Below are 13,101 nucleotides of genomic sequence, written 5' to 3' on the forward strand. Positions count from 1 at the left end.
TCAACCAGGAACATCCAAATTGAAGGTCCCAAGAAATTAAACCCAAGATTTATTGGTCCTTTTCCTGTAGAAAAAAATCCTAAATCCAGTCTCAGTTAAATTGGTTCTACCTGAGGATTATGCTATTCATCTGGGTTTTCATGTTTCCCTCCTAAAACCTCATGACCCATCCACTCGACCAGATAATCCACCCCCACCAGTTGTGGTTGGAGATCATCTTAAATACGAGGTTAAAAACATTCTAGATGCTAAACGCATTCAAAATCGTCTGTATTATTTAATTGACTAGAAGGGTTATGATCCGTCCAAAAGGTCTTGGGAACCTGAAAATAATGTACATGCCCCAAGATTGATTAGGTCGTTTCATGCTCTTAATCCGAGAAAACCTAGCCCTGTGAGAAGGCCTTTGGGGGAAGGAACTGTTAAGAGGTCATATGCAGCTGTGTGCTAAAACCACTTTCATTGTCTCACTTTATATAACTGATATAATGTATATCATCATTTATTCCCAAAATGTGATTTCCAGGCATCATGTGTATATGGAAGTTTGTATATTGCCCTGTTGTTTTCCACGCTATGTTTTTTCCAGCGGTTACTTTTACCAATGCTTGTTAGATTATGCTGCTTCTTGTTGGTTTACACTGTCTCCATTGAAAGTTCTCACGTGGAGTAACCTCCTAACGGTATCGTCTACTCCATGTGAGACGCATGTAAATGAGAGTGCCAAAGCTATAAAAGAAACTGCTCGACTCTTGCCGGGGCTTCACTTTCCTGCACAGCATCACCCTGAGCGTCCCGGACCTCTCCAACTCTGCCTAAGAAGCCCCCTTGGTTCCATTGCCTGATTTCCCTCAGCTTCAGTCCTCTTGTCAACCTCGTACCCCAACAACCCTCCGCCCATTAAAAAAACCTCACTTACCTGTTTTCAAGACTACCGGTTTCCATCCAGGCGATCGGCTGACTCCGCTACCAATTCCTGGTTCTTCATCACAGGACATCCGGTTGCTTCAGTCGACCGTGACGAGCTACAAAGTAAAGTAAGGATTATAGATTGTTAGGCAACCACATACAAATTGTTTAAAAGACTTGGGAACATCCGAAGACTCATTATTTTGAGGATATAATTACAATTGTGAACTCTTGGACTATTGAATTTAGATTATTGGACATTGAGTAGGTGATAATTGGCAAACAAAGCATTGCAACGACAATTGATAATTAACCTGTAAACAAGCATTGCCAAGACAAATGTAGGGACAACTCAACAAGCATTGAAAAGACAATTATTAATAGAGAATTTGGGAAACAATTGAACACTTGTTAGGTCTTTAAGGTAGATGTGTTATATATAATGCTCCTGTTGAAGGAAGGATGAAACATTATTGAAGGTAGACTCAATACTTGTGCAAGGTTTCTTGTATTATTCTCCTTTGAGTATATTTATAGATCAGAACCCCACGTGAAGATTTCAACTCAAAATTATCAGGTATGACCTCTCGACTGGGTTTTGAGTTCTTCTTTACTGACCTTAATTAAACCTATTAACCAGTTAATCTTTTCAGTTGTTCACATGTAAGAGTATAACTTAATCTTCACAAATTTGATAATATTATCTTATGTTATTTAAGGTTTAAAGATCTAAGTCAAGGATCAGATTTACCTGAAAACTGTGAAGTTATTGCATGGGCCTTCAAAAAAGTGGTATGTGAGAATATAATTGGGTGATTGTTTAATCGTGATTACTCTGAAGAAAGAGTAAAGCTTCATTTCAATCTGTTAATGGTATTACAAGTGAAGAAGACGCCGGCTGGCAGAATATTCACTAGGCCCAGAGAACTTCAGTAAGAGAAACTCACACCTGGATCCCTCGAGACGAAGATCTAGTGTTTTGTCTTGTTTCTCTCTCCACTTCCCCTTTCCCTTGGAGACAAGCTGGTTCATCAAGTGTTACCTTCCTTGCTGACTAGCTGGTTGACAGGGGAATTGGGACCTTACAACATCAAGAAAGAAACAACCGGAACACTGTGTGTGATTGTGCAACACAATTAACATAATTAATTATGAATTAAACAAATAGTATTAATTAAAAACCAACTTTAATTAATTTAACTACTTTATGTTCCCACCCTTTACCCCTATAATCCCTACAGCCTCCACCTAAAATTGAACTTTAAGAACATTAATTACACAATTAAAATACATTTTTATATAAATAACCAATAGTATTTAACAACTAATTATACATTAATTAAAATTAATTTACTCCCCACCTTTCTCCCCTATAAACCCAAAACCCACACCCCCAAAAAATGCAATGAAACAATTAACATTGTTAATGATCAATTAATTAATTGATCTTAATTATCAACTAATTATTAATTACAAATAAATTACCTCCCACCCTTTATCCCTATTAAACGCACAACAGGCACCTAAAAAAAGAAAACAATACACAATTACCGTAATGAATTATCAATTAATTTGTTATTATTATTTAACAACTAATTATTAATCAATTTAAAATAAATTACTTCCACCCTTTACCCCTATTAACCCCACAACCCGCACCTTAAAACAATTACCACAATTAATTATCAATGTATTAATAATAATTAACAACTAATTAATAATTCATTGAAAATTAATTACTTCCCACCCTTTACCCCTATAAACTCCACAACCCGCACCTAAAAAAATTACACCATTACCATCATAAAGTATCAATTAATTAATTCATATTAATTACCAACTAATTATCAAGAATTATAAAGATATTTGTTCCAGCCTTTTACCCTTATTAACCCCATATCCCACACATAATATGTACTCCTCAAAAATTAAAAACACAATTAACACTATTAAATATATCAATTCAATAAGCTTAAATAAATAATAATCAGTACTTTATAATAATTAAATTACTTACCACCAGATTCCCCTATAAACCCACAACTCACTACAGAAGGAAAAGAAGCAGTATTTAATTAAATTAAATGCAATAACTACTAAAAATGTAACACATACATTAAAAAACATAACAAATACTTATACAAAAAATAACATCACATATATTTAAAATATATACTAAAAGACGTAGCACTAATTAAAAAATCGATATTTTAATCAACTATATTTTTGCAAACAATATTAATGACATCTATTTTTTAAAAATCAGTATTACTTACCTTAAAATCGATATTATTGTCCACAATATTCTTGCTCACAATACTTCAATGTTACAGTATTTTCAACTCGATAATTGTGTCAGTCAATATTACTGACTCAATATTTTCTGAATTTACATTATTCAGGACTATTCCACAAACTCACATAATGCAGTTCCCATCCGTGGTCTCTACAGGCCCCTTAATATAGTTAGTACAAATATTGTTACTTAAATACAAGGACAAGTTCTGATGAGAAATTACACCAAAGTCCTAATCGGTAAGGCCTTGAAGCACTTCACTCTCATTGGAGCATTGTGCTACTGAGTTCTAATGAAAAGAAACAGCATTCTGTACCTTGGAAAGTGATATTACATTTCAAGCAGTGTTTACAAGGGTGTCTGCATGAATCAATGAGATAAGAAGAAGGAAATATTACATGCTGAAGGATGGCCCCAGACAGTGCCAGCCATTTTGGAATCAAGACCTGCATTAACAAATGTTAGCATAAGCAACTTTGCACAACAGAATTTCTTATTGTCACTATATATTAATCACACTTGTCTTACGGTTCCTACTTTCTCAGTAAGACTGTGCATTTGGGCAACATAAGCGTTAAAGAAATGTGGGCCTGAGTCCGCACATACCATCAAAATATGTTTACCTAATTCCTGGCTTGCTCACAGTGTGCCATCTGGACCTCTAAACCGGATGGCGTCTGCAACCTCAGAACATGACAATCCTAATTCCCTGAATATAACCGTGAACAAAGTCCTTACCCTTTCGTTAGTAACTCAGGCATGCTCAAAGGGAAATACTAGAAGTTCACAGATTGGCCTTTCAAATATTTATTGAAGTATTTGGACTCTTGCAGAAAATACGTGGGCAGCAATGATTAATAGAAGGAAACAGAACTAAGTAACCAGCATTGCTAGAATGGTGAAGAAAATAAACAGTTGAACCATTGTACTGTTGCATTGATTATATGAATACATTCAATTGTACTCCTAGTCCTACCTAGTGTCACCTATCCAAATAAGCATACGGTTTGTGGGAATTCAGCAGGGCTGGAATTAAGTCACGGGGAGACCATCTAAAATATATCGAGATGCTTCTGTCTAAACAAAGGCTGCCACAGTTTATATTATGAACTGGACTCATTTGTTCCGTGCCTGAGTCCCGGTCGTGTTCTCATTTTTTTTTCTATACATCAAGAGTTGTCACATTTTGTGCATGGTACTAATGGCTTGAACAGATTTTTTTAAGGCCTGATAATATACCTACGAAGAAGTGTAACTGTAAGCAAAACCATTTCTGAGTACTTTATCTTATGAGGCCATGCAAGCAAATTTGTATTAAAAGTCCTTGTTTGGGGGGTGTGGCTTTGGAGCCGAACATGGCGGACGCGTCTCCTTAGAGCTCCGCAAGTTGGCTCCTTCTTAGGGCCAGTATCCTGTGTAAACCTTGACCCCAGCTGCTGCTACCGTGGGTCACTCAACACGGAGCACGCCGTGACCCTGCAGATGGCGTTTGGTGGTGGCAGAGGGCTGGGAAAGCCCTGACCTGCGCTTGATCAGCGGCCACCGCACACGAGGCCATGAGCTGAGAAGGCCATGCAGCGGCTGCCCTTTGCCATCCCCGCTAGAGAGACTGCTGCTGCGGCAGTGGTCCTGTCAAGTGTGGCCCCCGTGAGATGCAGATTGGATCCTGCGGAGCAGCTGTCGATGTGCGGACTGGGCGGATGGCCTGCAGCGCCACCGCGGTGCCATCATGGTGGCCTATCCCCCCTTCCTGTGCATCGGCGCCTGCGGGGAAGATGCCCCGTACCTGGTGGGATTCCAGACAGGGCCCGGAGCTCTGAAACCGCAGCGTTGCCTGGACTACCTCGAAAACCACATGGGACTACTCATCATACCTGGGGCTGCGGATCCCGCTACTGAGGGAGTGACCACGCGGGGATGCGCCAGGAGGCCTGGAACGGTGGCGGTAGCTGTCTGCGCCTGGCCTGGATTGACTGCGCTGAGGTGACTGCCTCTCTGTTGAGGTGTTGGCGCCGCCTGTAGCCCTGAGCCTTGCCATTGAGTGGCCCGACCTGCGACTGGCTTCTGCTGTGAGGTTCCCCATTGCTGCCCTGCGCCCCGCTTCCCAGGTGAGAGGAGTGCAACATGAGGCTTGTGGACCTGGGGCTGCTCGACTGGCAGCGTGCACATATGGCCAGCCTTTATCATCTGTGGTCGCCCCTCTCCCCGGGTTTTGAGCCTCTCTGTTGCCCCTGGGCTACTCTGGTGGCGGGCCCTTCCCAGCTCACTGGGGACATTGGAGAGCTGGTCCTGTGCACTCACTGGGAGCTTCTGTGAGTGCGACTGCTGGAGACACCAGGGAAGTACCCTGAGATTTGTCCTGGGGTGGAGTGACACTCACCGCGGATTGCCGCCCGCCTTTCTCCAGCTGCCTCCCCCTTCATCCCTACACTCGGGGAAGGCCGACCCGGTGCGGGCCCCTTCGGTCTGCTCCTCCAACCGCCACGGGCAAAGACAAACATGGCGCGGCGGCTCTCAAACAGAACACCTAGGATCACTACACCACCGCCCCTGCTGGGTAGGAAGCTGCCGAAGGCCTGTCCTCCGTCACGGCGACGCTGCTGGTGGCGATTAACCAGTCTTGGACCGCTCTTGAAGCCCAGATTGGGGCCGTTGGCTCTGAGGTGTTGTTTCTCCCCCAGGATCTTCGGAAGGTGGTAGACCGAAACACTGAAGCAGAGACAAGGGTCTCCACTGTGGAAGACACAGTATCTATCCTCCAGAAGAAGGTGGACAAACTTGCCATGGTCTCACAGGAGCTGGTGTGGCGGGTCGAGGACGCGGAGGGTAGGGCCCAATGCAACAATATCCGCCTGGTGGGTTTTCCGGAGGGCTGCGAAGGGACGTTGATGGATAACTTCCTTTTTGGTTGGCTCAATGTGCTGCTGCCACCTGAGAACATGTCTCTTCATGCCTTGTGATCGAGAGGGCCCAATGTGCTCTGGCCAAGAAGACGCCGCTTGGAAAGCGTACGAGGCCAGTGATCGCCAGGCTCCTCAACTATGCTGATCGGGATGCCATCCTTTGGTATGCCAGGCTCCATAAAGATAAAATGATCTTTGAATCTCATGCCATCATGGTCTTCCCTGACTGTACCAGGCTGGTCCAGCAGCTGCGCCAGTTCCTCGTGGTTGCTAAGCGACTGCTGCAACAATTGAAATTATCCTACGCGCTGCTGTTCCCCGCCCGGATGAAAGTGATCTACAATGCCAAGACATTTTTCACGTGGACAGATGAGAAACGTAACTTCAAGCCTCACTCACCGCTCCATCTGGATTCGTACTCCTCCTAGGGCTCACACCGGAGCAGTCGGCAAGACAGAGACATGGCTAAGAGGCGCCATAGATCCCGCTCTAATTGACGTGCCCAGGGCCAGGCCGGCACCGAGGACTGAGGTAGCTTTGGGCAAATAGACATATCATATACTGTTCTTCTTCAATTGATGGGCAAAGTCACTGTTGGTGGCTCCATGCTGGGTCGCTCCAGATCCTGTGGGTTGGGGTCTCAATCACCAGCCCTGGAAGGTGTTGGACATAGTACAACCTGAATGTTTTGGTAAATGTTGGGTGGTGTTGAGTTGGGGGATCCATTGGAGGAACCGCTTGGGTCATCATGTTTGGGCCCTGGGACGGCATTCCACCACGACGGGTACTCCTTGTTCCTGGAAGTATGGGGTGGGGGTAGGGGGGTCTTGGGGGGCCGTTTGTAGTTAGTTCTATGTTTTACGCACCATGCACACAATTCCATGCTCCGTTATTCTCACATCGTTTGTCACTATACATTTTGAGGACTATGAATGGCCCACACCACAGGTGATTCTCCATTGGGGGAACTCAACATTCTTGCCTGGAATGTGCAGGGTTTACTGAACAAGGTCAAACGGGGGCAGTGCTTCATCTAGCAAAGCGCTACTCTGCGAACATCCTACTACTACAGGAGATGCATCTTCTGGGCACTAAAACCCCCTGCCTCTCCAGGGTTTGCCACAGTGTATTACTCCTGCTTTACGAGGGGGGCGCTTGGCACAGCAGTTCTTATTCACTGCAGACTGCCGCTTCAGGTTACACAGCACTGGTCAGATCCGGGTGGCCGTTTCACGGTTATCACTGGCACCATAGCTGGCGAACAGATCACAATTGGGAGTTTCTACACCCCTCCACCGCTAGGTCAGACATTCATAGACAAACTAACACAGTTATGGGGAGATCTCCTGGGTGGCCTGGCGATACTAGGTGGTGACTGGAATGACATTATGAATCCCCTGGATAGGTGGTGGGCTAGTCCGCCAGATGTACCCCCTTCTAGATCCAAATTGAACATACTGGCACATACACTGACTGGGCAGACTCGAGCCGGGCCTTTCACCCCTCGGAGGCCAGGTTTACATATGCATTGTCAGTCTACCCCACTCTTTCACGCCTGGACTATCTGTTCCTCTCACACAGCTATATACATAGAGTGACACAAACATCCATTATACACCGAGGTCTCTCCGATCATTCGCCGGTCGAACTCAAGCAGCGCCTGCTGACCTGTTGAGCCCCCTATCGGTTGTGCGTGTCTCCATGGCTGCTCCGTGGAGCCGAATATCAGGAGATGCCACATCAGGCAGTTGCCGACTCTCCTAGCTTCAATGTCGAAACTTCCCTGTCCCCGGTCACCCTCTGGGAGGCTTTCAAGCCCACGATTAGAGGGGGGGACATAAGCTATCGCTCGCGGGAGAAGCAGCAGCGCTTGGCACAGGTATGGGAACTGGAGGACCGGCAGGTCCAACTGCAATCCCAAATGGTGGAGGGTTCTGACTCCAGCGCCCGTCGGAATCTGCGGCATCTTCTGCAGCAGCTCCATCAGCTGCATACAGATTGCGCTAAAGAGGCTTGGTTGGCAACCTAATATGGGATTTATTAATGGGGCGACAAGTCCAGCCAGATGCTCCACAGGCTCTGCCAGGCCAGAACATCCCCCACGCAGGTTCCCCTATAAAGGTCCCGGGACGGCAACATGTGCGCCTACCCTGAGGCCGTGGTACAGGCCTTTACCAATTTCTACGCTGCACTATATGAGAAGCACGAGGTAATTGCTGAATCCCTTATAGATGACTTCTTCATGGATATCCCTCCTCGCCGCCTTTCGGATGAGCAACGCAACAACCCTGGACAAACCCATTTCCGTAGATGACCTGCGGTTAGCGTTATCCAAGCCGAGACATGCACTGGGCCCAAACGGGTTCCCGTGCAACTTTCTGCGCCCAAATATGGGGACTCTCGTACCTCATCTGCTTAAGGCGCTACATAATGCCTCAGAGCAGTGTATTCTGACTCCAGATTGGTGACACGCCGAAATTGTAGTCTTCCTCAAGCCCGGCCGCCCTCCTGAAGATCTGGGTTCGTATTGCCCCACCTATTAGTTGAATATTCAGCCTAAATTGTTGGGGAAGGTCCTAGACGACCGTCTCCGCACATGTATTCAGGATCTGGTACATCCAGATCAGTCTGGTTTCATGCCACAACACAGCACCAGACACAAAATCAGACGGGCCCACAGCGCCGTGGCGGAGGCTCAACATCTGGGTCGCCCTGCGGCGGTCTTGTTGGCGGACATAGATAAGGCGTTTGACTCGCTGAGCTGGACCTACCTTTTTAAGCTCTTAGATGCTGTCAACCTGAGACTTCGCTTTCGGGCCTATGTGAACTTATTATATACAGATCTCACCGCTTCGGTTCGTGCAGCCGGATGCAGCTCGGCTCCCTTCCCTATTCAGAGGGGCAGAAGACAGGGGTGCCCCCTTTCCCCTCTATTATTCGCCTTAGCGATCGAGCCATTAGCCGCATGGGCGCGCCTGGACTCTGTCTTTCGTGGACTGGACTTGTAGCCGGAGTGCCCTGAAGGATCACGCTATATGCGGAGGATGCCCTGTTCTTCATATCAGACCCTTGGGCCTCCAGGCCATGTGTGCTCCAAATCCTTTGGATTTTAGGGGAGACTTATGGGCTATGCACTAACCCATCTAAATCTATCCTGTTTCCCATTTGCAGCAAGCTGAGGAGTCAGATTTGGACCTCGCAACTGATCGTTGCAGACGTGGGCTTTAAGTACCTCGGGGTATACATCACGCAGTGTCTTAAAAAAGCTTGGTTGCACAATATAGCTCCGCTGCTCCGTGCCGTCCACGATGAAACAACGATATGGTCCCACCTGCCTCTTTCGCTATACGGCAGGTCCGCCATTTTCAAAATGGTGTCTCTGCCACGCTTGCATTATCGGCTGCAGAATTATCCGTATCCTATCCCCCGTTGTGGTTTCTCCAAATGAATGCACTCTTGAATAGGTTACTCTGACAGGGGGCGCTTGCAATGTGTATCCAGTCTACATACTGCGGTGGTCTCGCGGCAGCCAATGCCCAGGCGTAATTCTGGGCTTCGCACCTCCTGGTGAGCAATCAATGGTGGTATGGCTCTCAAGTAGACCCGGCCTATGCTGTGGAAAGGCTCTTCATGGCAGATACTCCACTGCTTCATCTTTTGAACAGCAGCTCACACTTGGAGGCGTTTCCCGCAGCCTACCGGACAGTTATTCTGATATGGAGGCGGGTGGTCCGGTTAATGGGTTGGTGGGGTATGTTGACCAGTGCTACTCCCCTGTGGCAGGGATCACACTTCCGGCCTGTCTCGACATTAGTGGGGTTTTGTAGGTGGGATGATATTGGGATATCCACTCTTGGAGACATTAAGCAGGGGTCCATGCTCAAGTTATTCCAGAGGTTGCAAGCAGATTTCGACCTTCACAAATCACAGTTCCATAGATACCTAGAGTTCTGTCACGCACTGGCCCTCCTGATACAGCATCTTACTTCCCTACCCGAGTTTCACCCGTTAGAGGGTCGGTTGCTGATGGAAGATCTAGGGGCCCACAAAATTCGGCAAATTTATAAAACCCTCACTACATACTCAAAAACCACTATACATCGAACCCAAGCAGACGACGATTGGGCAGAGGCACTGGCTAGTCCCAGGTACTCCGCTGTTTCCACTAGATACAGGCTTATCCAATTTAAAAATCTCCACAGAATATATTACAAACGCCTCCGCCTCTGGAAGATGGGGGCTATTCAGTCCCCCGCATGTCTCAGCTGTGACTCAAACAAGGGGTCATTCCTTCATATGGTGTGGAGTTGCTGGGCACTGCAGCACTTCTGGTCCGCCATTTTGTCTTGCATGGGATGGGTACTGGCATGGGTCATTCCAGCAGACCCTAGATTGACACTCCTACTGTCATATGGATACTTCGTTACATAATTTTCACAGATTGAGGCAGCTAAACGCCTGAGAGCTATTGATCAAGCAAATTTGGAAAAAGTGCTTGCAGTGGTCGATAACAGTATTAACATGCTTTCTTTCAGAATTTACACGTTGGATAATATTGTTTCTTCTGTTGTTGATATTGTGCATGATGAAGTGTCCACGTTATACCATGGTCAAAATCAATTACGCTCTGTAATGCAGTTTGCATGGACCCTACAGACGCTTAAGTCTGGTCGAGTTCCCTGGAACTCGTTGAACATTTCGTCCCTTTTTGCCCCTTTTAACCTGACTGAAAAGCAACGCATGCTTTCAATGCGTGATGCATCATTTTCTATGTTACATATTGAAAAGCTAGAATCCTTACCTTTCTCTGTTGCCGAAACCACTACTGCCACGTGGCTTATTCATGGATTAATTACATTACCATTTCCCTTATACAAATTTACTAATTGTATGCGGTATATTGCTATAGGACGATATGAACCACTAGGCAATGCATTCCTCCATGAGGCATGGTCGTTACCATACACATACAGATGTCTGAAGGATGGAAAAGAGGTAAATCTTAATGGGGAGGAATGCACACAGTCACCTGACCATTCATTAATATGCAGACACATTCAGTTACACGGTTCTTGTAATCAGGACCGGCCGAATTTAGCATGCGTTTTAAAAGGCACGCCAGTTCCAGCTGTGGTTCCTACATTTACATTATTGACTAATGGTAGTTATTTGCTTTTGAACAACGAAGTATGTTGTAGGTTATTAATTGGTGTGGCTTATGTGGTAACTGTATCAGAGCGTGTGGTGTGTTGCAAAAACGTTCTATACCCACCCACGCATGGGTCTTCAGATGTCTCCATCTGGCCACGGATACCAACCTTGAAGGCGAAGTTCAATGGTTTAAGCAGAATAAGGGCCCTTTTGTCTCAAAAACAAGTGACCCTGAGTTTGGCCCGGGAAAATTATGTCCTTCACATAGCTAACACACGCACAGAGGTGCAGGCGCTTTTAAATACTGACTTGCCGTTTCATTTCTGTGAGCTGGTGCACCAGATCTTTAATGCATCTTCCACGACTGGGCTCGCACATTTTTTTAAATTGGTTAGCAGTGGCCTCGTGACTACATTTGAGAAAATCTTTGGTATCATTCCCACGTTTTTCCATTCTATTTTTTCAAGTTTGTTTGGTGGACTACCTGTTTTACTGGCTGTGGCTGCGGGCTTTTTGTTATTGTTTTTCTTTATAAAACATGGATGCCCATCCTGCGCAAGAAGCCGTTCAACGCCTCCTGACACTGTGCAGTAATCGGATGCTCAATTACTATGGAACATTGCCGCTTGCAGCATTAAGCACGGCTTATAGATTGTCATTTCGGTTCACTGACTTCACGTGTGTCCAACCTGTGTTTCACTGCCTGAGCTGCGAGTTCGATTGGGCCATTGATTTGTGTCTATGCTTGAGGACTGCTCATGACGTCGATTTTGATCAGCTAATGCGTCCCGTAGTGGCTCACGAGCTGATGTGTTCTGGTGAAAGAGTTATGGCCTTGGCAGCGATAAATGGAGTACTGGGTCAATGGGAGATCTCTGCAGCGGCGCATGCCTTTCTGACACACAGCGTTCTGGTGAACCCACCGAGTTGTCCTCTGACGTTACAGGAGGATCCGATGCTGGAGGAGCACGTATGTTCTTTCCCATTGCTGAATTGGATTGCTGAACTATTTTCGGATGATGGCAGTGATTTCATACTGGAGGCTGTTGCAACTTACTTTGCATATATTGTCCAATCGTGAGATGCCTGGGAAGATTGCTTTGTTATGGAATATGACTTTCCCCTTGCTGAATTGGAGGGATGACCTGTGTTCAGATGATGGAGAGTTCAATCATGTGATGTCACTGAGAACAATGTTAAGGTGGCACATGACTTTGGATATCGGATAAGTGCCTTGTTTTTTTTTCTTACAGACATTTGAATTAATGCGACCTGGTCCTACATTTCATATTTTGGAGACCTGGTGGATAACTTTTGATTCGGAAGTTTTGTTTTTCTTTTTTAGATTTGAGGCCACTGTAGGCATTCATACATATTCATTCATACATATTTTTTTAGCTTATTTTAGCTCAAGATTATTGAACTTTGCTTTCATTTTATGTATCTGATTTAGTATTGCCTTTCCCGTATGTTTGACGGTGCTCGGATCATTGGGGGGGTGTCATATGGATACTTCGTTACATATATTGCGTTAAGTTAGCATGAGTGTATTACATGTCTAAACAGCCATTTTTCCTTCGGCTTCAGTTTTGCACACGACACCTACTTGTTGTTGTCGCTTTCACCCTAGAAGCGGTGATGTGATTTATTTGAGAATAATATGTTATTACTATGCTATCAGTTTTGCTTGGTACACTTGGTACAACTGTCTGCACACTGAGAGCTGCACACTCTAAGAATAACCTAACACAAGGTTGCTGGGAGGCCTGATCCTCGCACCACATTAGACATAACACAAACAATGTTGATGCCAACGTTTTGGGCTCTACGCGGGTTTAAGAT

This window comes from Lissotriton vulgaris, chromosome 9 (assembly GCF_964263255.1).
Source record: "Lissotriton vulgaris chromosome 9, aLisVul1.2, whole genome shotgun sequence".
Lineage (NCBI taxonomy): Eukaryota > Metazoa > Chordata > Amphibia > Caudata > Salamandridae > Lissotriton > Lissotriton vulgaris.